Below are 23430 nucleotides of genomic sequence, written 5' to 3'. Positions count from 1 at the left end.
GCGAACCTGGCCAGAGAGGTGGCTCAACAGAGGAGGGCTCCTAGGGGACGAAGCAGCCCCGTGCTTCCTGGGAGCAGGACCTGGGTGGGAGGCAGCGAAGAGGGTGCAAAACCCCTACCCTGATGCTGTGGAGCCTGCAGTTTTGGGGCATGAACAGACGGGAAATCGCTCTCCCCTCATCACTCCAGAGCTTAGCTTCCCCATGCCAATGGGCACCAGGTTTGTATAATTTTTGGTGGTGCCCAGAACGGGTCCAAGCAGAGCCGTGCTGTCCCTAGGATGGAGCAGGGCGACCACCCCGGGCCCCACATTGTGGGGGACCCTGTGCTTCAGGGGACGCAGGGTCCAGAGCGGTCTGGAGGGTTAGTGGGGGACCTGGGACTAGCAGCAGCGAGTAACCTGACTCCAGCCTACTCCGCCCTGCCCCCAGGAGCTCCTGACGTCACTTGGGGGAGGAGGCAGAAGCTGGAAAGAAGTGAGGCGGGGGCTTGGGGGAAGGGGTGAAGTGGGGGGGGAAGGGGGTGGAGCAGGGGTGGGTACTGCCAGTACTGATGGAGAGGAAGACAGAAAATACAGGACAAATTTTCCCTTTTTTTAAAAAAAAGACAGGACACCTGCAGGAGGGCTTAAATATGGGACTGTCCCTTTAAAACTGGGATGTCTGGTCACCCTACCTTGCTCTTTGTGAAAAAATGTCAGTTTGAAATTTTTCAACCAGCTCTACTGGTCTGTTCACCCTGCTTGGCAGCCAAATGAGGGACACAGCATCGTGTTTTTAACTCTGGAATTGTTGATACATACACTCAACCTTAACTCCATGGTAATACAGGTTTTTGGTTTGGGAAATATGGGCTATGAATACGGTATGGCAGACGCAGCAATACAAATCACGACCCACAAAAGGGGCTGAGTTGTGGATGCAAGACCTCCCAACTTCCCGTGGCTATAGTGGGATGCAGCGCCATTCAGGTTTGGCTCATCTGCAGATGGAGATGGAGGGGGTGGCTGGGCCAAACCTGAGTGGCGCTGTAGCCACGTGTATCAGGTTGCAATGCCACTTGGTTTCGGGGCCCTCTCGAACAGGAGGCCTTGGGCAAACTATCCCTTTTGCCCCTCCTCTGGGCAACCCTGAATGCAGGAAATATTCCCTTCTACTGGGACAGGAGGCTTGGGGCAGTGACCTGAAACCCGGGATTGTCTGGGACAGTGGTATTGTGAATAGGAACTGAAACTTTGAATTTCATTACTTCCATGTGTTTAAACTCCCAAGAATAGTATTGAATTATTTCAGGGGGTGGGGGGTTACATCACATATATACACAGTATATATTTACACACCTACCTGCCCAGAAAGTCTGTATTTTCTCTAGTATTTATATAGCAAGTGTATGCTTTATAAACCTTAGTGTTTTGCAGTGCTTCAGTGTAATCTGTTTCATTCAGTAGTTACTCTTGCTCAGGAAGTGCACAACAGTCACCACTGTTCCAAATATAGTCTGCCAGGTAAACTGTAGCAAAAGCTCATTTGAATTCAGCACCCTGTGTCAAAGTGATAAGAAGCCAAATACTCCTAGGAAACGGCATAAATGAAATATGGCATGCAGGCAGCAAGATATTTATAGAAACAAAATATCAGCATTTTCCACACATGTACACAAAGCAACTTCAGTCTTTTCATAGGAAAAAAAAAAAAAAGCCGCACTGGCACTCACTTATCCATTTCCCTGCAGTCACGTATTTTGGCTGGAAAGCAATGACAATGTGGAAAACCTCCAGGTCCTTGCAGATTAAAGATCAATGGCTACATAAAATAGAGGCTATCATATTTTTACTCCTAACATGTCTTGGTAATAAAAATGTTGTTTTATTAAATAAGGTGAAAATCTTGCTGGGAGATGGGTTTATGTTCCTGCCCTTACTCTCAGCACTCGGAGCAAAAATCTTCCCTAGCTTGTTGTTTTCTGTTATGTTAGATCACAATTCCCACAGAGGACAGCTCGCTTACTTACCAGATCAGCGGTTGTGGGTCACCAGTGTGGTAAAATGATAACAGATGTTTGGCTGCGTGTGTGTGTTCCCTCTGTGTGCTGCCCCAGCCCTGCGCAGACAGCTGGCACAGCAGACCTCAAGCAAACCACCCAATAACCACAAGATCCGTTAAGGGACAAAGGCACCCATCCAGGTTTATTGTCAACACAGCACGGTATTAGTATCCAGCAAACTCTACCGGACCACTAATACATGTATGCCATAACAATGGACCAACTCAGTAAATGGCAGAACAAAAATACTCCCTCTGAAATACATTTTTATACCCCCATACAAAGAAGTTAATACTTCCCTTCTAGCATAGTTAGTTACTGCCCCCTAACATGGTAAGTTATTATCCATCACCTTGTACATGTTGATTAAATTAAAACATCTCTATTACGTACTGTCATCCTGACCTTATCTTTTAGGAGGGTCAATGTGTTCCTGTTACTTTTGGGGGATGTTTCTGTACCATACTTAAAATCAGGATGTTCTGGTACCACTTAATATCACAATGTGTTTGCATAAGTACACTGTAACTAGCACTTCTTAGGAATGTGTATTTCTGCAATATCAGCCCTGTTCTTGCCAGATTCTGTGAGCAGGTCCTGTCTCATACCAGGCCTCTGATAAAACGGCTTATGTTTCAGGCGCTCTTCCTACTACAGGGAGAAAAAATTATATGTGCATTTGAGTAATTTGGGCCTCTGGATTAATTAGCTGATGTTTGTAAAGTGCTATATGGGGGCTTATGTATTAGAAAACAATATCGCTACCTCTCCCCTCCCACAGTTGAAAAATAAACTGTATTTGGTAGAGGCTTTATTCTGGAATTTAAAACCATGATCCTATTTTGTGTGAGTGCACTCTGCCCCAGAGGCAGTCTCCAGACATATTCTAGCTAAATGCATTCTGGCCAACTGCGTCAGAATGCCTCTGCAGCACAGGGGGAGCCCATGCCAGAGCAGGAACTTTTAAAAGGATTAAATGTTTGCTTTCCCCTTGTGCCGGGCCTACTACATTGGCTGGGGCAGGGGAAGAGGTGAGGGCAGAACTCCAGCCCCTTTAGACTGTTTAGCACAGCTACCTGCACTAGATACCACCTATCTTTGTGTAGATCTGAACCTGCAGTTGATCTTTAATCTCCTAACATAGTCTGAAGACATTAACCAAAGAAAAAATGAAAGCAACAAAATCAACAAACAGCCAAGATATAAAAAAATGTGCGTTGTCCTACAAGATGCTTTAAATACAAAATGGAATCTAAGGACTTGTCTATGTTAGAAAAGTTCACAGGTTTAACTAAATTGCCATAATTAAACTTGTTCAAACATCTGCTTTGACTTTGTTATCATTAGAGTGCCTAACTACCTACCAGTTATATAAAGATTAAATAGGATAACAAACAGGTTCCTACTTAGTGCTCAGTAGGTGTTCATGAATTACAAAGTAAAAAACACAGCTCAAACCACCAGTCAACTCTTTAACCACACAATAAATACTGTATTGCAGGAGTTACCAGTTGGCTGTTACATATAGCTTTACAAGTTCTTTAATTTACCATTTAAGCATTGCTCAGTCTTTGAACAATGCTGCATTGTTGTTAGTTTTATGAGGTATTTTCTTCTGTAGAAAGCATTGCCAGAAGCAAGGGAGTTTGCTCACTGCCTTAATATCTCTAATTAGAGTCAGTTTGTGGCACAGAGTTGCTCCTGGATACTGGACATTGGTATTTTGTCCAAGATTCCTGAAAAAGAGTATTTCCAGTGTGCTGTTTAGCCACCGCTGTTCAAGGACTGGTTATACAGTGTAAAATAAAGAAGTTGCACAGACTGCACATCATTGATTTCTCCTCCAACAAGAAAGTCAACTTCAGAGCCCTCACATGTGCTACTGCTTGGCAAAGGGGCAACAACATGTAAAACCCTTAAGGAAACTCAGATAAATAGATTAAGGAGAAAATAACTGATCGAGTTATAAGCGCCTCTAGGCCTGATCCTGACATTGCTGACAGTTAGGAGCATTTCCACTGCAACACTGGAGCTATGTTGTTGTAAAACCTGTGGGAGACAAAAAGCTCAGGATCCCAGTCCTCACTCACAAAACCATGGTCAGATCTAAAGCTCATTGAAGTTAATGGATAGACTCCAATGGGCTTTGGACCAGGCTCTAAGGGGACTGACCTCCCAGCCAAAGGGGATTTAGTGTTTTCAATTCATGCATCTTTTTTCAGATTTCTATTTCCCTCACTAGGAATCTTGACTACCTGTTAGCACCCATAAATCACAGAGATGAGATAACGAAAACCATTTTATCAAAAAGTCTTTTACATAGTAAGTTAACTTACTTTCACCCATTCACAAGTTCACGAGTCATAGTTGGTGCTTTATTGTTATATTTTTCACTTAAATAAAAGACAGAGAAGGAAAGTAACCCTAATTATCATTACAAGGACTATAGTCTGAATTAAAATCCCTACACAAAATATCCAGTAGAATTTGAAGATTGTGTAAGAGAAGGCCAAGACTGGGCTGTGATGACTGACGAATTACTATTCCCCCCTGAGTTTAAGTCTTTTAAGAAGAGGGCTGAGTAGAAATCTTAAATCCTGGGAAAATAGACCATTTACTTATTGAGTAAAAGCCCCATTATGAAACGTACTATAGTGAAAATATGCTCAGTGGTAAATCTACTGCTTTCTCCGAGGGAGTGCTGACATTTTCTGTACTGGATGAAAGAAGCGAAGCTCAGCAGGGCTCTTCCAAATGCTCATATATATATATATGTACCCCCAGTGTCACAGCTACAGAAGATCTAAGTATGCAGACCTCATCAGTGGAAACATGGCTCAACTCCCTTTCTTATCTAGTAGTCATTTACACTTCATGACAACTCCACGGGTCCCCAAAACAACTGTATCTGCAACACTGACAGCTGAAAAAATACAGAGCCTAATGCTCCTCATCTACTCAGGAGTAATTCCATGGATTTCAGCTGAGTTACTCCTGATTTACCCCAGTGTAGCTGGAACGATAATTAGACCCACAGTATCTGCTAGCTGCAGGAGCATGTCATACTGAACTAGAGAGTCAATGAAAACATGGAGTCTATCAGTTTGAATTCCGGACCCAATGAACTCAAAGAGTATTTGGGTTTAAGTCAAAAGACTGTAGCCACCAGAGTTATCATACATCCTAGCATCATTTTGCCTTTCCTAGAGATGCTATATTCTGTGTAGCTTCATTTCCTTACATTTTCCCTCCACTTTCCAAAATAAAGAAAAATTTATTTTTGTGAAGATAATTTGGAGTGAATGATTATATTAGACCAAGTGCACACCATTATTATGGCAAGGGAAACACCAACAAGTACTCAAGGATTTTGAATAGGGACAACAGTACCTGGCTGGATTTGCAGCTAAAGCCATGGGCATGGGAATCTCATTCCCAAAAGATATTGCCAGGATGCTGGCTGCAGCCAACTGGAGTAAAGGGAAAGCCCAATGACCAAGGGACAAGGCAACTTGGTGCGGGGCAGGAGGTGAGAAGGTAACCATAGCAAAGAAGTAGTTCCAAAAGTGGCTCTACCGACATTGATAGCATGGGTTGGAAGGGAACAACTTATCATGCAAGGAAGTAGGGTTGAAGGAAGATCCTCGTGGAGGAGCACTTGTTGGAGGAGAAAGAGGTGTATGTAATATTGACTTTAATAATTGTTAGCACAATTCATTGGTGAAGCTGTAGATTGGAAAATGTTGTTTGCTTATTCCCAAGTAAGCCTATGAAAAGAGAAGAGAAAGGTATTGCTGCTATGATCTGTTAACAGTGACAAGTTATAATGTATGCGTCATGCCCCTGCGTATCTCAAGACTGTAGGTTCTACTTCAGGGCAGAACTGTTCAATAATAGGGAATTTAACCCAGTGTCAGCTAGGGCTCTAATTCCTTAGACACACCAGTTAATCACATGGCTTATTAACTTCCTAGGCTTTTGCCAGCCTCAGTATACAGTTTAAACAATACTCTTGGGATCCTCAGTACATCTTGACACCAAGTAAGTGAACCTCTGTGATATTGGGCCCTTTTACTTTAATGTCACAGAAAATCCAAGTTCCTCTGTTCCAAAGAGACCAGACACATACCACTGGTCAAATCCTCCTTAGATCTCCCTCCTGTATCCAATTGGGCAACACTCAGTCCAATCCTGAAATAAACTTACGTAGGCTTTATATATTGAATGAAAATGAAGGAGGAGATATTTTCACAATGCTAAAAATACTAAAGACTCAGATAGGCAAAGTCTATTATCTTATCAAATTTCTGTTCACCGTAACAAGGTCTTATAGTTCAGCTTCTGAGGCTTACCCCAGCTGTGGCATTGTGACACTTGGTACTTCAGAATAGCACACTGTAACCCCCACAATCACCACTTGTAAATGGTTATGATATTTTGTACAAAGAATGCCTTTTAAGGTATCCTCTGAAAAATCATGATTCGCCGAAACTCATTGTTCTGTCAAAATATGTATAGCATCATTGTATATTGAGTTATGAGATTTTGCTATATGGTTGTTATTGAAATACAGTATGTTGAGAGTCTGGGGGATGCTCACAGATACTTCTCCAGTGGCAACAAAGTGGGTGACTCACACCCAGACTGGTGTTAAGTGACTATCACCAGCCATTGACCACTAGGGGAATTATAAATATGAGATTTACAATTCAATAAAAGACAGTTGCTCAAGCTCTGCACTATGGGGGATTGCTCAACTCTGTAACTCATAAAGGTATCAGGATATGTGATGCTTAACTCCATGGTGTGAGCCAATATTTGTCCAGGCACATGAACTGAGAGTCTAAAATAAGGGACAATGACACCATGAGTTTACCTCTCTCTTCCCCCACCTACTCTGAAGGCAACAAAAACGTTTGGAAGAAAAGACTTTGAACTGGGGAGATTGGTCCCAGGCTGAGCAGGGAATTCAGCCTGTGTATTAAGAACTGTGAACTGTTTGCAATGCCTAGTGGGCTGAGAAAAACTGCTTGATTCAAATCTTGCTTAGTCTGATAACGTTTAGGATTTAAACCGTGATTTTACCTTTTATTTCTCATGTAACCAACTCTGACCTCTATGCCTAACACTTATAATCATTTAAAATTTATCTTTCTGTAGTTAATAAACTTATTTTAATGTTTTATCTTTACCAGTAAATTTGTCTAAAGTGTTTAGGGAATCTGCTCAGATTATAAAAGGTTGGGGCATGTCCACCATCCTTTTCTGAAGTAGCAAACTAATTAATGAGCTTGCACTGATCAAGAAGGTCTGGAACAGTGTAAGATTGTACATTTCTGGTATGCAAGGCTGGTGCTGGGCAGATTTGCTGGTATCTCACTGTGTATAGTTCATGAGAGGCTGTGAGAGCCTGTATGTAACTTTGGGTGTGCCTTCGTGTGCTAATGGCTATGTGACAGCGAAGCCTGAAGGGGCTGCTGGTCACTAGCAGAGCAATGTGAGAGGTACTCTGATCCAGAGAGGTAAAGGGGACACAGTGGTCCCACAGTCCAGGTTGTACCCTGGGGGTTGTCACAGGTATCTCGAGGTCCTTCACCTGGAAGACAAAATCCTTCCCTTTAAAGATCCAATCTGGTAAAAAGAACCTTGTTTCCTTCTGCTAGGCAGCTTTTATCCATAATCCTGCCATGTGACCATTCTGACTCTAGGGTTCACAGGGGACTGGGGGGAGGTCCATGAGCCAATTCTTTGGTGAAGTAATCCTGTGCGATTCCTCCCTGGGTGGGTGTTTCCCCTTCTACACTGTCCTCTAAACTGGTTCTACCTGCTGTGTTGAGAATCAAGGCATTTCCTTTGGACCTGAGGCTTTTTAATGCTTATTAACTGACCACTCTCTCCTGCAAAGGGGTGTAGCCATTTCTGTGGGCAAAACTCAGCAATGATTAATGGCTCATTATTATGAGGTCTGTGCCAGCCATATGGAAGTTATGTAACACACAGGTACAGATATTACTCTTAACACGAGAAATGGAGAGATTAGCACATGAGTATTACAGTCATTCAGTCACCAGCATTTAGGAAAATCCAAACACTATTGCATTTTACTGCAATTTTAACAACTTAATAATGTTCTACCAGCATTAAGCCTGACAGACTCTTAGTTGATACGTAGACCTAGACTCAGTTTGCCTAAGTCCACAAAGTCAGAAGTTTGTAAAGATGGGATTCTCTCTTTGCACTCTATTAATAATGCATCTTGGATTGATTTTAAATAAGACAAACAGCACTGGGGAAATATGTAGTCTTGAATGTAACAGACAAAGACCCAGTTTGAGATCTGATCCTGACTTCAATTAGAGCAAGAGAAAGCACAGAGAGGAAGAATGCTACTCTTATGTCTATTAATTTTGTTAATGTGTTTGCAAAGGACTTACTTGCTTAAACATTACAATGTAGAAAACAAAAATAAATATCTATAATACAAAGACTTATGCTTCCTTCCCAAAGCTGACTCAGTTGGTCAAAATATAAATCGCATTTGGTATTTGCCCACCATAGGTAATCATTTAACCAATGAGACTGTCCTACATGTATCAATCCATCTCTTCAGGAAAAGCCTAGGAATACAGATGTCTAGGACTCCTGAGAGATTTTTAGATTAAGGTTTTATAAATGATAGATGATAAATGATATAATGCTCCTGAGGGTCATTTAGACATAGCTTCAGTTTCTTTGTATTTAAAGCTCAATGTGCTTACTTAGTATCATTAATAATAATAAACTTTTATTACAGCAGCGCCTACAGACCAACCAAGAACAAGGCATCGTTGTGGTAGTCACCGTACAAGCACAGAGTAATAGATGGCTCCTGCCCTGAAGTGCTTACCGATAAATATCGTACTTGTTCATTTGACTGTATGTTACCTTGTTATTTTTTGTAAGAAGTTAGAGGAAAATGAAATTCCTGCTAGAGAATCCTACTTATGGAAACCCAGCAAGAATGTGAGAGGATTGTTGGGAAATATTGTTAGGGTTGTATTAAGGCCTACAGTTAAAGTGTTCCATCTTTGCTTCACTTGGATTGATTCCTCTTTGCTTGACAAATTGCATTCGGAATGCTCCGACTGATTTGCAGTTCAAACAAGTGTTAATTTTAGTGTAAGAAGCCTCTGTGAAGAGGCTTTAATTAATGTCTGTTAGAAACCACAGTCCTCAAGCAACATAGTGCTGAGCACCTGCAGCTCCCATTGGCTTTAGCAGAAGATACTTTGGGGGGTGCACTTCTTAGGGTCAGGCCCTATTTCCACAGACTTTATTAGTGCGCAATTGGATTGTTTGAAGGAGCTCACAACTGCCAGTCCTTTATCTCATACCTTTGTTAGCTTTCTTTCATCTAAAACCCAGCTAAATAAAGGGCACAAGCAACAGTGAACAATTCTGTTGGGACTTGTTTGTTCATGGTCTGCCAGTGGAAGTAATCAATATTCTACTTATGTTACACTCCATTTATGATCACAACTTTACCTGAAATGCAGAGCGCACATTTTATGTGTCTCTCTACAGTATGCATGTATATTGTTTACAAGGCTTGGAAGAAAGATTGGCCTTTGGAGGTTTCTTCATGTTTGATGTCTTTTGAATGTTATTTTTTGTTATTTTCATATGCCTTAGAAAATGTCAGGGCTACATGGTGATATTTTAAAGGTTCTTCTCTGTTACAGCTATTTGTTTCAAAAGTGAAATCTCAGAGAAAATCTTTGGGTGTGGTTGGAACCAGAATCATTTAAATGCTCTGATTTTGTGGCATTAGATTTTCTAAGAAAACTGTTCGAACTGAGCATAAATTGTTAGTAGCTGCCTATTTTATTTCCCCAGAAGCATTTCTTAGGGAATGTCCTCTCTTGTGTGCTCATGCAAGTTGTATGTCTTCTGTGGCTTAAACCCATGAGCGGCAGGTACCGAAGGCAGGGAAAGGCTCCACCCCCAGACCCCTTCCTGCTTCCCAGCACCGTGCTGTGGGGGATTCTTCCCCCCATGGCCAGGTCCCAGGCTCAGGCTGGGGCTAATAGGGGCCAGCCTGCGCTCCGGGGCTGGGGGAGAGGGGTCACGCCGTCTGCCTGGCGCACGGGGGGGTGGGGGGCAGGACGGCCTGGGGGGGAGGGGCTGGCAGCCACGTGGGGGGCCTCTGGGCTTCGATGGGAGGGAAGGGGCCTCAGGCTAAAGGGGCGGGCTGGGCCAGGGGTTAGCTACCCAAGCATAGGGCTCACCCGCGGCCCATGCTTAAACCTTTGCAGTGAAATTGAAAGTGGAGCTCCATGCAGCTCTATATTTAAAGGGAAATCAACACCAGTGCACTAGAAAACAGATTACTCTCCAACGAAGAATATATATGTATGTTGTTCTGGACTCCCTAACCTGTCAAACTTGGAAGAGGAAGATCTACTATGAGCTTCAGCCGGATAGAAAATGAATGAGTTGGGTTCTGATGAAATGGTAGTATTGGAAATGTTCACTGTCAAAATGTTATTTCCAATTGGTTACATCTTGAGAAAGGAACGATTCCTCTGAAGAACTTATATGATCTAACAATACCTCTATTCCTCACAGATGAGTTGTTTGGCTAACTTTACAGGAGCTGTATGAGCATTGCTGAGACCAAAGAGTTAAACTGCATAACGGACAAGGGGTCATTCAAATAATATTGCAGGCATTCTTTAGGTTCTCATGAAAAGGGCCTAATGGCAGCAGTGGAAGCAGACATATTCTGTTTGTGCATATCCAGAGAACAGGTAGCTGTAGGGTTAATGGCAGTGTCGTATTACCCACGTTGATCATCCTGAGCCAGAGGGAATTCACAAGGTTATGCATTTTCCATTGTCCATTTTGTCCTGGGCCTACACTGACATAGCCAAAGGGACTAGTTATAGTGTAAAGCATGAGATTGGGAGTCAAACACTCCTGTATTTTACTCCCATCTCTGCTACACCCTGCCTTTGGCTTTGTACTTATAATCCTATTGCAAACCTTATTTAGTTCTGCCTCACATCACTCTATGAAGTAGATAAATATAATTACCCTAATTTTAGAAATGCAGAAACTGGAAAACTGAGAAGTTAAATCATTTGCCTGAGGTCATCCAGCAAGTAAATACCAGCACCAGTATAGCATGCGAGTGTCCTGATGCCCGGACTCATGCCTAACCTACTAGACCACAGTGTTCCCTCAGGCTCATCACACACTTTCTAAGCCAGAATCTCAGCTGGTGTAAATTGACTTCAATGGAGTGATGCCAGTTTACACCAGCTGAGGATCTTGTCCTTTGTGGCTCAGTTTCCTGTCATAATATATCCTTAGCACTACACAGAAGTGCTAAGGGGAATAATGTTCCCAAACCAGTTCACTGCAGTCCACCAGCAAGCGTTCCATGGGCTAACAGTGACCCACTGACCACAGTTTGAGGCCTGTGTTGCACTAGACAAACATGCAGCTTGTCCAGGAGGGGACACACTCCCCATACAAATGGACACAGACTCCTTCCACCTAAGGTTAGATGTTTACAAGTGCACATTTTCAAGAAAAAAAATTGCTTCTCTGTTTTTTGCATACTTCAACACAAAAAATGTCCATTTTCCTGAAATCTTGTAAAACCAAATACTTATGGGGCTTCAAGATCACATGAAATGAAATGGCAGAATGTTTCAGGCATTTTTTTGAAAACCATTTTGGGGGTCTGTTTTGCCCATTTCTGATATCAAACACTGGGAGTTCAGAGGCCTTTCTGAAAGGCCAAACTAAATAAGACACTCATTGATACTAGCAACTTATCTGAATTTGAACCAGTGGCCTGACGGTCACCCTGAGATACTGAGTTTCTTCACACCTGCACCAAACAGAAAATATAATGGTATAATCAATCTGTTGATCTAGGTACTGTGACAAAGTTCCTCCTCTGCCTTGGTGGGTCCTGCGCTTATTGGCAGATTTGCTCGCCTCAGAGGTTCATGGCAGCCCTCAGTTTGGCCACTTTCGTGACTCAAATCTGCCGTTCACTCAGTTAGCCTCATCACTGGCCAGCATGGGGAAAAGGAAGAAGAACAATCCCCGCAGTCTCTGCTGATCCACCTAGTGGATCGGGAAAAAGGCCAGAGACCTTCCCCTCTGGTGGAACCCACAGTCCAGGTCAACTCCTCCAGTATCAAGTAGGGTGTTGTGGGGGATGGAGGGATGGGGGGAACCCGGGCCTGCCCTCTACGCCGAGTTCCAGCCCATGTCCCTGTCAATTGCAACTGTCTACAGTGGCTCCTGTAACAGCTGTGTGACAGCTACAACTCCCTGGGCTACTTCCCCATGGTCTCCTCCCAACACCTTCTGTATTCTCACCACAGGACCTTCCTCCTGATGTCTGATAATGCTTGTACTTCTCAGTCTTCCAGTAGTATGCCTTCTCATTCTCAGCTTCTTGCGCCTCTTGCTCCCAGCTCCTTGCACGCACACCACAAACTGAAGTGAGCTCCTTTTTAGATTCATAGATATTTAGGCCAGAAGGGACCATTATGATCATCTAGTCTGACCTCCTGCACAATGCAGGCCACAGAATTTCACCCACCACTCCTAAAAAAGACCTCACACCTATATCTGTGCTATTGAAGTCCTCAAATTGTAGTTTGAAGACCTCAAGGAGCAGAGAATCCTCCAGCAAGTGACCCGTGCCCCATGCTACAGAGGAAGGTGAAAAACCTCCAGGGCCTTCCAATCTGTCCTGGAGGAAAATTCCTTCCCGACCCCAAATATGGCGATCAGCTAAACCCTGAGCATATGGGCAAGATTCATCAGCCAGATACTACAGAAAATTCTTTCCCGGGTAACTTGGATCTTACCCCATCTAAAAACCCATCACAGGCCATTGGGCCTATTTACCATGAATATTTAATTACCAAAACCATGTTATCCCATCATACCATCTCCTCCATAAACTTATCGAGTTTAATCTTAAAGCAAGATAGATCTTTTGCCCCCACTGCTTCCTTTGGAAGGCTATTCCAAAACTTCACTCCTCTGATGGTTAGAAACCTTCGTCTAATTTCTAATCTAAATTTCCTAGTGGCCAGTTTATATCCATTTGTTCTTGTGTCCACATTGGTACTGAGTTTAAATAATTCCTCTCCCTCTCTGGTATTTATCCCTCTGATATATTTATAGAGAGCAATCATATCTCCCCTCAACCTTCTTTTAGTTAGGCTAAACAAGCCAAGCTCCCCGAGTCTCCTTTCATAAGACAAGTTTTCCACTCCTCGGATCATCCTAGTAGCCCTTCTCTGTACCTGTTCCAGTTTAAATTCATCCTTCTTAAACATGGGAGACCAGAACTGCACACAGTATTCCAGGTGAGGTCTCACCAGTGCCTTATATAACGGTACTAAAACCTCCTTATCCCTACTGGAAATACCTCTCCTGATGCATCCCAAGACGACATTAGCTTTTTTCACAGCCATATCACATTGGCAGCTCATAGTCATCCTATGATCAACCAATACTCCAAGGTCCTTTTCCTCCTCCGTTACTTCTAGTTGATGCGTCCCTAGCTTATAACTAAAATTCTTGTTATTAATCCCTAAATGCATGACCTTACACTTCTCACTATTAAATTTCATCCTATTCCTATTACTCCAGTTTACAAGGTCATCCAGATCCTCCTGTAGGGTATCCCTGTCCTTCTCTAAATTAGCAATACCTCCCAGCTTTGTATCATCTGCAAACTTTATTAGCACACTCCCACTTTTTGTGCCCAGGAATAAAAAGATTAAATAAGATTGGTCCCAAAACTGATCCTTGAGGAACTCCACTGGTAACCTCCCTCCAACTTGACAGTTCACCTTTCAGTAGGACCCGTTGTAGTCTCCCCTTTAACCAATTCCCTATCCACCTTTCAATTTTCCTATTGATGCCCATCTTATCCAATTTAACTAATAATTCCCCATGTGGCACAGTATCAAACGCCTTACTAAAATCTAAGTAAATTAGATCCACTGCGTTTCCTTTATCTAAAAAATCTGTTACTTCTCTCAAAGAAGGAGATCAGGTTGGTTTGGCACGATCTACCTTTTGTAAAATCATGTTGTATTTTGTCCCATTTACCATTGACTTCAATGTCCTTAACTACCTTCTCCTTCAAAATTTTTTCCAAGACCTTGCATACTACAGATGTCAAACTAACAGGCCTATAATTACTTGGATCACTTTTTTTCCCTTTCTTAAAAATAGGAACTATGTTAGCAATTCTCCAATCATACGGTACAACCCCTGAGTTTACAGATTCATTAAAAATTCTTGCTAATGGGCTTGCAATTTCTTGTGCCAATTCTTTTAATATTCTTGGATGAAGATTATCTGGGCCCCCCGATTTAGTCCCATTAAGCTGTTTGAGTTTCGCTTCTACCTCAGATATGGTGATGTCTACCTCCATATCCTCATTCCCATTTATCATGCTACCATTATCCCTAAGATCCTCTTTAGTCTTATTAAAGACTGAGGCAAAGTATTTGTTTAGATATTGGGCCATGCCTAGATTATCCTTGACCTCCACTCCATCCTCAGTTTTTAGCGGTCCCACTTCTTCTTTCTTTGTTTTCTTCCTATTTATATGACTATAGAACCTTTTACTATTGGTTTTAATTCCCTTTGCAAGGTCCAACTCTACTTGACTTTTAGCCTGTCTCACTTTATCCCTACATATTCTGACCTCAATAAGGTAGCTTTCCTTACTGATCCCTCCCTTCTTCCACTCCCTATATGCTTTCTGCTTTTTCTTAATTACCTCTCTAAGATGCTTGCTCATCCAGCTTGGTCTACAACTCCTGCCTATGAATTTTTTCCCCTTTCTTGGGATGCAGGCTTCCGATAGCTTCTGCAGCTTTAATTTAAAATAATCCCAGGCCTCCTCTACCTTTAAACCCATAAATTCTTCAGTCCAATCCACTTCCCTAACTAATTTCCTTAATTTTTGAAAGTCAGCCCTTTTGAAATCAAAAACCCTAGTTGCAGATTTATTTTTGTTAATCCTTCCATTCAGTTTGAACTGAATTAGCTCATGATCACTTTTTAAACCCAGGTGCCCTGATTAGCCTGCCTGTCTTAACTGATTCTGGTAGCTTCTTGATTGGCTGCAGGTGTTCTAATCAGACTGTCTGCCTTAATTGTTTCCAGAAAGTTCCTGATTGTTCTGGAACCTTCCCTGTTACCCTACCCAGGGAAAAGGGACCTACTTAACCTGGGGCTAATATATCTGCTTTCTAGCACTCTCCTGTAGCCATCTGGCCCGACCCTGTCACAGTACGTATATGGCCGTTGATCCAGACAAATCAACAGAAGTTAGGAACCTAAGTCCTTTGTGGATCTGGGCCCTTGACACTAAAGAATCTGATACACAACTACGTACTTTAAGTCCAAACCACTCTTCATATAGATGAAGGCAAAACCAGAAAAAGCAAACGTAAAGACTCCAGAATGTTGTCTACACTAGGGTTTTTGACAGAAAATTCCACTCTTGATAACTGAATCAGTGGTATCGATTCTGGGAGCCCTTGTATAATGGCTCTCCCACTCCATGCCATTTGCAGCAATGTGTCACTGAAACCCACCCAGAGCAAGTCTATTCAACACAGCGCTGATAAAAGCTGCCGTCTTAGGAGCCTTGCTATCTTAGGGCTCCCAGGATTGCTAAACACTGGTGCAGCTGGCTCATGAGAGAGCAGAGCACGTCTCTCTTCTGTTAGTCCACATCTGAACTGAACACAAAATGACAGCTGCCACCAGCAGACTTTTAGAAATGTAAAGCTGCAGTATGCAGAAAAACAAAATCATAAGTTCCATAGACTACAGTTATAAAGCTCTGCCTAGAATAGTTACAAAACTAAAATGTTGTACATGACAGCAACCTACTAAATTTAAAAAAAAGGAGAGAGGGAGGATAAGAAAATTTCTCTTAAAAAAATAAGCTGTACTTCCCAATGTGTTTATTCCAGAAACACATTTATTGTGAATATGCAACTGTTCTCGCTCTTGCTGAGAGAACTATATAGATCAGTGCTATGCTGTCATTTTGACTAAGAGACGGCCGCTGCTGCAGCAGAGTGACGGCTGAAAAGCTGCATGATGACTGATTCCAGGAGTGGTCTTAGCTCTATTTCAGCTAATGAGAAACCTGCGCTCTCATAATAATACAGTTCATTCCACTTTTGTTGAAGTGCTCTCTTCTAATTGGTCATTTAATGGTTTGTTTGTTTGTTTTTATTAAATCAGGAAATATGGGTCAGCGTTCCAGCAAGCTGATATCCGGGCAATAATTGTCACGTATAAACAAAGAGTTGCTTATGCTCAACACAAATGCTGGAGAGGAAAAAAATTAATGATCTTATCAGGTAAAAACAGGTGCTGTGGTCACATCAAGGTTGCTAGCTATGAAAAGAACTCTCTAAAAACTTAACAGTGGAATGTTTCTAGCAATATATTGGAGTGTTGTACAGATAATGTGCTCAGCTTCCTGGGGAAAGGAATGCAATGTGTTTTACAAAAACTAACTGATGTTAATGGCAGAGCATGGTGGACGGGGAGAAGGATGTTTGACTTCTATGTCCTTTGGACTAAAATGTAAACAGTGGGTCTAATTCCCCACTCCTTTGCCCGTTGTGCAGAGTCAGTGCAGCATATATATTAAATGGTATCAGATCAGAACAGTTGACTATTGCAATGGTGTAAATGACTATACAAGCTGCAGGGCAGATATGAATCAGGCCTAATGAGTGCAGGGTTAAGTCTATGCCACTTTGTTCTTGCATAACAGTGCAGTTATGGTGACCAAATAAAAATGGCATCTTTTAACTCAGCAGAACTGTTCCCTGAGTGCATTCTGAGTCACATCTACTTGCTTCCATGAGAAAAATACATTTTAATTATCTTTTATTCCTGGTAGCACTGCAGAACGATCACATCTACAGGAAAGAGCTGAACTCTTTTCTGGCTCACACATCAACAGAATGTAAACTAAGTTCCAACTGCCCAATTCTGCCCTCAGTTACACCTGTATAATTCTACTGAAAGCATTAATGTCAAACAGGTCGGAACTTTTGCTTCCTAAATCTTTATTACTGATGATGAAGCTTGAGCAATAAAGAACAGTTTGTCCTGTTGACGGAAAACAACAATTCTTTGCTTGTAAACTTAAATAAGGTCTGACCTAGAAGTCACTGACCTACAGTCATCATGACAGCTCATGGTTTTCAGAGTAGATCTTCACCTTAAGGAATGGATGAAAATCACAGACAGCTTTATCCGAGTCCAGCTGAAGTAAGTGGAAAGACTCACATTGACTTCAGGAGGACTAGAATCAGACCTAAGATTCCAAGCAACATAATAGGCTCAGAATCCCAAGCCACTGTCTCAGAGATGAGAGGCATTGGTGGTGGTAATCAAGGTATAAAAAATTAACATTGTAGACTGGTGCTGTCTTTTCCTGAAAAATAAGGTGCTGCATTGATATAGCTCATAGATTTGACATTCAGATGAATTTTTCTAAAATAAAACAAAAAAAGTGAATATTGCAGTTTTCACTGTGTAGAATACAAGCTGGAGTTATAATAGTATCAATTATATCATTATTAAAAACCATTTCTGTATTAAAATCCATTTACTGATTATAAACCCTAAAAACTGCTGGCACCATATGCACATGGACCTGCTCCCTTTAAGTGCATCAGTCAATTTCATGCCTATTAAGTTCTGCATCCATGGGGATGGTAATATACTGGTAAGCATTTTTTTTTTCCTGTACCGTAGCACTGCAAAGTTGGCTCAAAAAAACACAAAGAACAATAAAAAAAAGTCAAAGAAAAATACAACATTATTGGAAATAAAGTTGTAGCATTTCCTAAAATTGACAGGTGGACACTCATTCTGGTAAAATAAACAAATATGTATTAGGCAGTATTTACTGGCTCTAAAAAAGATAAATATTTATCATGATGTGGTATGGTGTTATTATAGCTATTTATTCAAATCCTGCCAGAAGATTCTCTGCTTCTACAATGCCACAAGAAGCATGTCAATTCCAGTGCAATTTATATTTTATAAACATACACTCTCTCTCTCTCTCTCTCTCTAGATATATACATATAAAAACATACCTTTTATCATCTTGCTTGTCTGTTGCTCACTAGTCCATTTCTCTGGTACTTTCTAAAATTGCAATGACGAGTGCGATGCAAAACCATAAACTAGATAAAGCATTGTAACGTCACTGCTGGAGCATCTAGAAGAGGGAGATGGACTGTGAGAGATTGTTGGAGAGTTTTGTATTTAAACAAGGGTTATTACACTATATTGTAAGAAAGCTTATAAAAATACTTCTATTTAAATCTGATAGGATGGGAAATCCTTTCTTGTCTATCTACATTCCTCTTTTTGAGCATATCAAGGGCCAACCTGAGAGCCCTTTGCTCACACTGGTGAGCCCTCTTACTCCCACTAGTGGTTCCATTGACTCCAGAAGGCTTACTCATGGGACTATTATTAACAATAATTGTGTTTATTGTTGGTAGTGTTTATTATGGTAGTACCTAAAAGCCAACAACGACTGAGGTCCCATTGTGCCCCCAGAGTAACTCTCACCAAGTATTCACAATCTAGTACTAAACATCATCATTTGTTTGTTAGCCCATTATCAAACCAAAATGCTCAGATACTGAGCTCTCTCACTCTGCTGTCAGACGACTTTTCCCCTGCATCAAATGGAAGCCAGCAGTTCTGAAGTGACAAATTCAACTTGGGGTGTTATAGTGATGTAACGCATGTGACTTCAGTCCAGTTATTCTGATTTACAGCAGTATGGGCAGAAAATGAGACCCTAAGCATTTTTGACAGTTTATACATAGCAAGAACAACTTCACAGGTCAACTTGTAGAAGAGTGGACTGAAAAAAAGGGTACAGTCTACATTTAAACAGCTGACAGCAATGGAAGGTGCCATTTGCTTTTTAGCCACAGATTGGGTACAATCGGGTAACTACAGTGGAAGATTTTTCACACTAAACTAGCCATCACCTCATAACCTATCAGGAGACCTTCCTAAATCTACTGCTAGGAGGTACCATGCCTTTATTCTCATATTTCTGCTAAAACATTTTTTTTCACAATCCTTTAATTCACAAAAACTGAGGGACAGTACTTGGAGAACAAAGTCAGCAGCAAGAGAGCAAACTTTCCCGACAGTGCTCCAACAATTTGACTTATTCAAACCACCATTAAGTGTGGGAGGGTGAGTAAGTGTTTTGGCTCTTGGCTCCTTTGCTTTCCCATCAGTGTCAACTGTGGTGCACACATCTGTCCACTGAGAGCCACTATATTCGCTTCACACATAGAAGGCCAAAAAATAGCCAGATTATAATTTTTCCACTACTGACACGGGTGGGATTTGAATCCAAAATCTAAGTCAAATATTATGTCTCATCACTAGGCCTTGTAAAGGGGAATGCTCACCACCAGTGCCACTAGGGGTCAGGCAGGGGTGCAGCAGGTTGTCTCCCACCCTGACATCCCCCCTTTTTAGTTATAGTTCAGTCTTATGGGGGGCCTGTCTCTTCTTTTGTGGCTCAGCCCCCACCACCCAGGTTACACCTCCCAGTCCACCCCTTTTGAGTATAAGAAAAGAAAGTCTGATCACAGAGAAGCCTTTCAGTGCCTGCAAGGGCTTCAGGGCTTTTACCTTAGTTCAGAGACTTTGGGATCTGGGCCCTTGAACAGTCAGGGTCTTTTCCAACTGGATTCTCCCAAGGCAAAGGCTCCTGTTGTTGTCATGCCTTTTGGAGTAGGTATGGGAGTCCAGCTGTAATTCACTGGGCAGTGACAGAGACACTCTGTGACAGATGGCTAGAGATAGTGTTTTTTCAACCAATATTTTTAAATAGAATGATTACAATGCACTCTAGTATGCTCACATTATTTACAAAGGTAGTTTTATAAATAAATGAAAAGCAACAGTTTCTGAATACACACAGCACAATTATTCAAATATTGGTTTCTCACCATAGGTCCTCTGTTTAATACCAGAAGAGGGTCACTTTGTAACCAGTTCAAGTTTGCAATGGACAGGATTTAAAAAAAATGATTGTCAGCTTCTTAAATTGTCTTACTTGGGATTTCAAAACCCCTCAAGCCAGTGTTATTAAAATGTTGAATTAAAAATAAGAGGTATTTTGGACACCCCCAAAACAAAAAAATGAAAACGGCAACTGAGTCTTTAAAGCTTCATGAGCAAAAGGCTGTAACCCATCTATAATCCACATGTGGATTCATGTAATATTTCTTCAGTTAGATTTATTATCTGTACATCAGCGCAGGACTGAGAACTGCTGATACACTGCAGATGAGGACATTTATTAGTCTCTGGGCTCCAGCCTTTCTTAAAAAAATGATGATCACACAATATAGATTACTTGGCTTATATGTATATTAAGCTGCAATGCCAGCATTTACATTTGCAACATTACATTTTTGCTTTCTTAGGCTCAAGAGAGTTTGCTGCATCTGGTAGGCTTTATTTGCTCTGTTTCCTATACAGTCATTGCAAAGCATGAACAGATAATAAGATTACTGCACAAATGGTTCCCAATTTTGTTTATCTCACAGATAATAAGAAACAGTTACTTACCTTACAGTAACACTGGTTCTTTGATATGTGTTGTCCATATATATATTCCATTGTTGGTCCACATGTCCCCTATGCACTTGAGTTCGGATTTTTTTTGCCAGCTGTGTTTGTTGGGGTAGGTGGCCATGCCTGCACTTGGTGTTCTCATGCCTTTGACTGAGGGCATAAAAGCTGGGGCTAACCCAACTGCTCCTTTGTTCCTTCGCCAGTACAGAATACAGGTGTTGTCAGACTCCTGGTAGCAAAAAAGGAGGATAGGTCATGGAATATATAAGGACAATACATCTTTTAGAACCACAGTTAGTAAAGTAAGTAACTGTTGTTGCTTCTTTGAGTGCTTGGCTATTTATATTCCATGGTTGGTGACACACAAGTAGTGACTAAATAACAGGAGGTGGGAAATATTGAACAATGATTGTAAGACAGCTCTGCCAAAAAGGGGAATCAGATCTTGATGCTTATACTATGAAATAATGCTGCAAAAACATAAGCACAAAACCCCAGAAAGCTGCCCACATATCTCTAATACGGACCATTTCTCAAAGAAGATGCAGAAGCTACTCAAGGTCTTGTGGAGTGGGCCATCACTCTCACCACTGGGTCTTAAGCGGGCAATTTCATAGCACAACCTAAAGCCTGCAGAAATCCAGTTAGAATGTCTCCATGTTGATATGACCTTTCATCCTGTCCCCATCAACTACAAATAATCTGGGAATGCCCTAAATGGCTTAGTCTTATTCAGGTAGAAAGAAAATGCACTAAGAATCTCTGGGGTGTAATTTTAGCCCCACCTCCTTTGCTGGAATGTGGCTTTGGAAAGAAAACAGGGAGAAGTGTTACATGTTCAAAATCAGACTATTTTAGGCAGGAACTTTCTGTGAGGTCTCAAGACTACTCTATCTTTATGAAAAACCATGTACACAGATCACGCCATGCAAGTTTATATTGCCCCTTCCTTTCTGGAAGGTGTTATTGCTATTATAAAGGATATTTTGATGGATAGTTGAATGAAGGAATACCCAGCTGGTGGCTCAAAAGATGAACCTATTAAACCCATCAATACAATATTGAGATTCCAAGGAGGGGGAGGCTCTCTAACTGTGGGATATACCTGCACAAGGCCTTTCAGGAACCTAGCTACTGCACAGCATGGAAAGAGTAGAATATTCCTGAATGGGAGGGTTGAAAGCAGAGATGGCTGCTAGGTGGACCTTCAGGGAGTTCATTAGGTAGTCCAGAGTTCTAAGGATAGAAGGTAATCCACTATACCTGGTATCTAAGTTTCAAACAAAGACAACTGGTGGTATTCTGCCCAGATAGTGAAACTCTTCTACTTGGCAGAGTAAGAAAGCCTTGTAGACTGAGAATGCTCAATGTTCTATACTTCATCAGAACAGATCCCCTCTACTGATGTTAACCAGCTAGCATCCATGCTAGTAGATGCAGGGAAAGTGAATCTTAATGGAGGATCTGTCCATCTCTTTGAGATATCATATCTGGCTAAAGAGGCAATTGTATTGGTGTTTGGTTGGAGAGATTCATCAGATCCAAGAACCAAAACTGCCTGGGTTAGGCTGAAGCTACCATGATCATCCTGGCAGAATCCTGAGTTTCTTGAGAAACTTGGGATCAATGGAATCGAAGGGTAAGCATATGTTAGACCTGGGGAACGGCGGATAAGGAATGTGTCAGGACAGTAATCCCTGATTCTGCCCTCCTCGAGAGCAGAACTTATGGAACTTCTTGTTCTCTTTGGTGCCAAAGATGTCTATGGCTGGATGACCCGATCTGAAGAGTACATCTTGAACAAATAAAGGTATCCTTTACTGACCACTCATGGTTGTTCGCAAACTGTTTGCTGAGGTGATCCACCAGCACATTTTGCAGGACTGGCAGTAGTAGAGCTATTGAAGTAATTTTGTGACTGATACAGTAGTTCCACAGATGCACATCTCTTGACACAGAAGGGTGGTTCTTGCTCCCACTTGTTTATTTATATAAAACAAGGCTGTAGTGATGTCCATTATGATCTGACTTACCAGGCTTTTCAGAACTGAAAGGAAAACTGTGCCCAGTTGATGAATACGCCTTAGCTCCAAGACATGTATGTGAACCCAGGTTTCTTGAAAACTCCATAGATCATGTGTTTGAAGATTGTCCAGGGGCTTCTTCAGGATGGAGGCATCTGTCACCAGAGTCTTTGATGGAAATAGTGGAGAGACAGGTATTCTCTTGCAAACTTTTAGAGGGGCCTTCCACCAATTTAATGATGACAAGAGTTCTGGGGGCACCTGCATATCCAGGTGATGTTTGGGCTAATATACAGACTTTAACCATCCTTATGTTCACTGAAGGTGAAACCTGACATACTGAATTATTTATGTATAGGAGGCCATGTGCTCTAGAAGTCTCAGACAAATTCTCACAGATGTCGGAGTATGACTTTGCAGGTGGTTGACCAGAACTAATATAATCTTTTTGGGGGCAGATAGACAATTGATATGATGGGAGTGCAGAACTGCCTCTAAAAATGCTATCCTTTGAGTAGGCACTAACACTGATTTATCTGTTTTCTTTTAATCCTAGGAAGGTGAAAAGTGGCAGATTCTATTCTAGGAACTTTCCACAAATGAGCCAATCATCCAAGTATGGGTAAATCTTTATTCTTCATCAGGTAAGCTGCCACTAC

General features: G+C 41.7%; 2 protein-coding genes across 2 annotated transcripts in view; both read right to left on the bottom strand.

Annotated features, from left to right (window-relative positions):
* Positions 1 to 19883, bottom strand: part of LGI2 (leucine rich repeat LGI family member 2) — a 70113-nt gene extending 50230 nt beyond the window's left edge. The window contains exons 1-2 of the mRNA XM_084626440.1: positions 19797 to 19883; positions 18221 to 18345 (exon numbers count right to left, since the gene is read on the bottom strand). The gene's annotated coding sequence lies outside the window, so the exon portion shown is untranslated. The remainder of the gene's footprint in view (positions 1 to 18220; positions 18346 to 19796) is intronic.
* Positions 19884 to 20903: 1020 nt separating this feature from the next.
* Positions 20904 to 23430, bottom strand: part of SEPSECS (Sep (O-phosphoserine) tRNA:Sec (selenocysteine) tRNA synthase) — a 48220-nt gene continuing 45693 nt past the window's right edge. Inside the window, exon 12 of the mRNA XM_084625972.1 lies at positions 20904 to 20976. The gene's annotated coding sequence lies outside the window, so the exon portion shown is untranslated. The remainder of the gene's footprint in view (positions 20977 to 23430) is intronic.

Source organism: Lepidochelys olivacea (assembly GCF_965140295.1).
Source record: "Lepidochelys olivacea isolate rLepOli2 genome assembly, chromosome: 4".
NCBI lineage: Eukaryota > Metazoa > Chordata > Testudines > Cheloniidae > Lepidochelys > Lepidochelys olivacea.
Note: the sequence above shows the minus strand (reverse complement) of the source record. Positions and strands in the feature narration are given on the sequence as shown.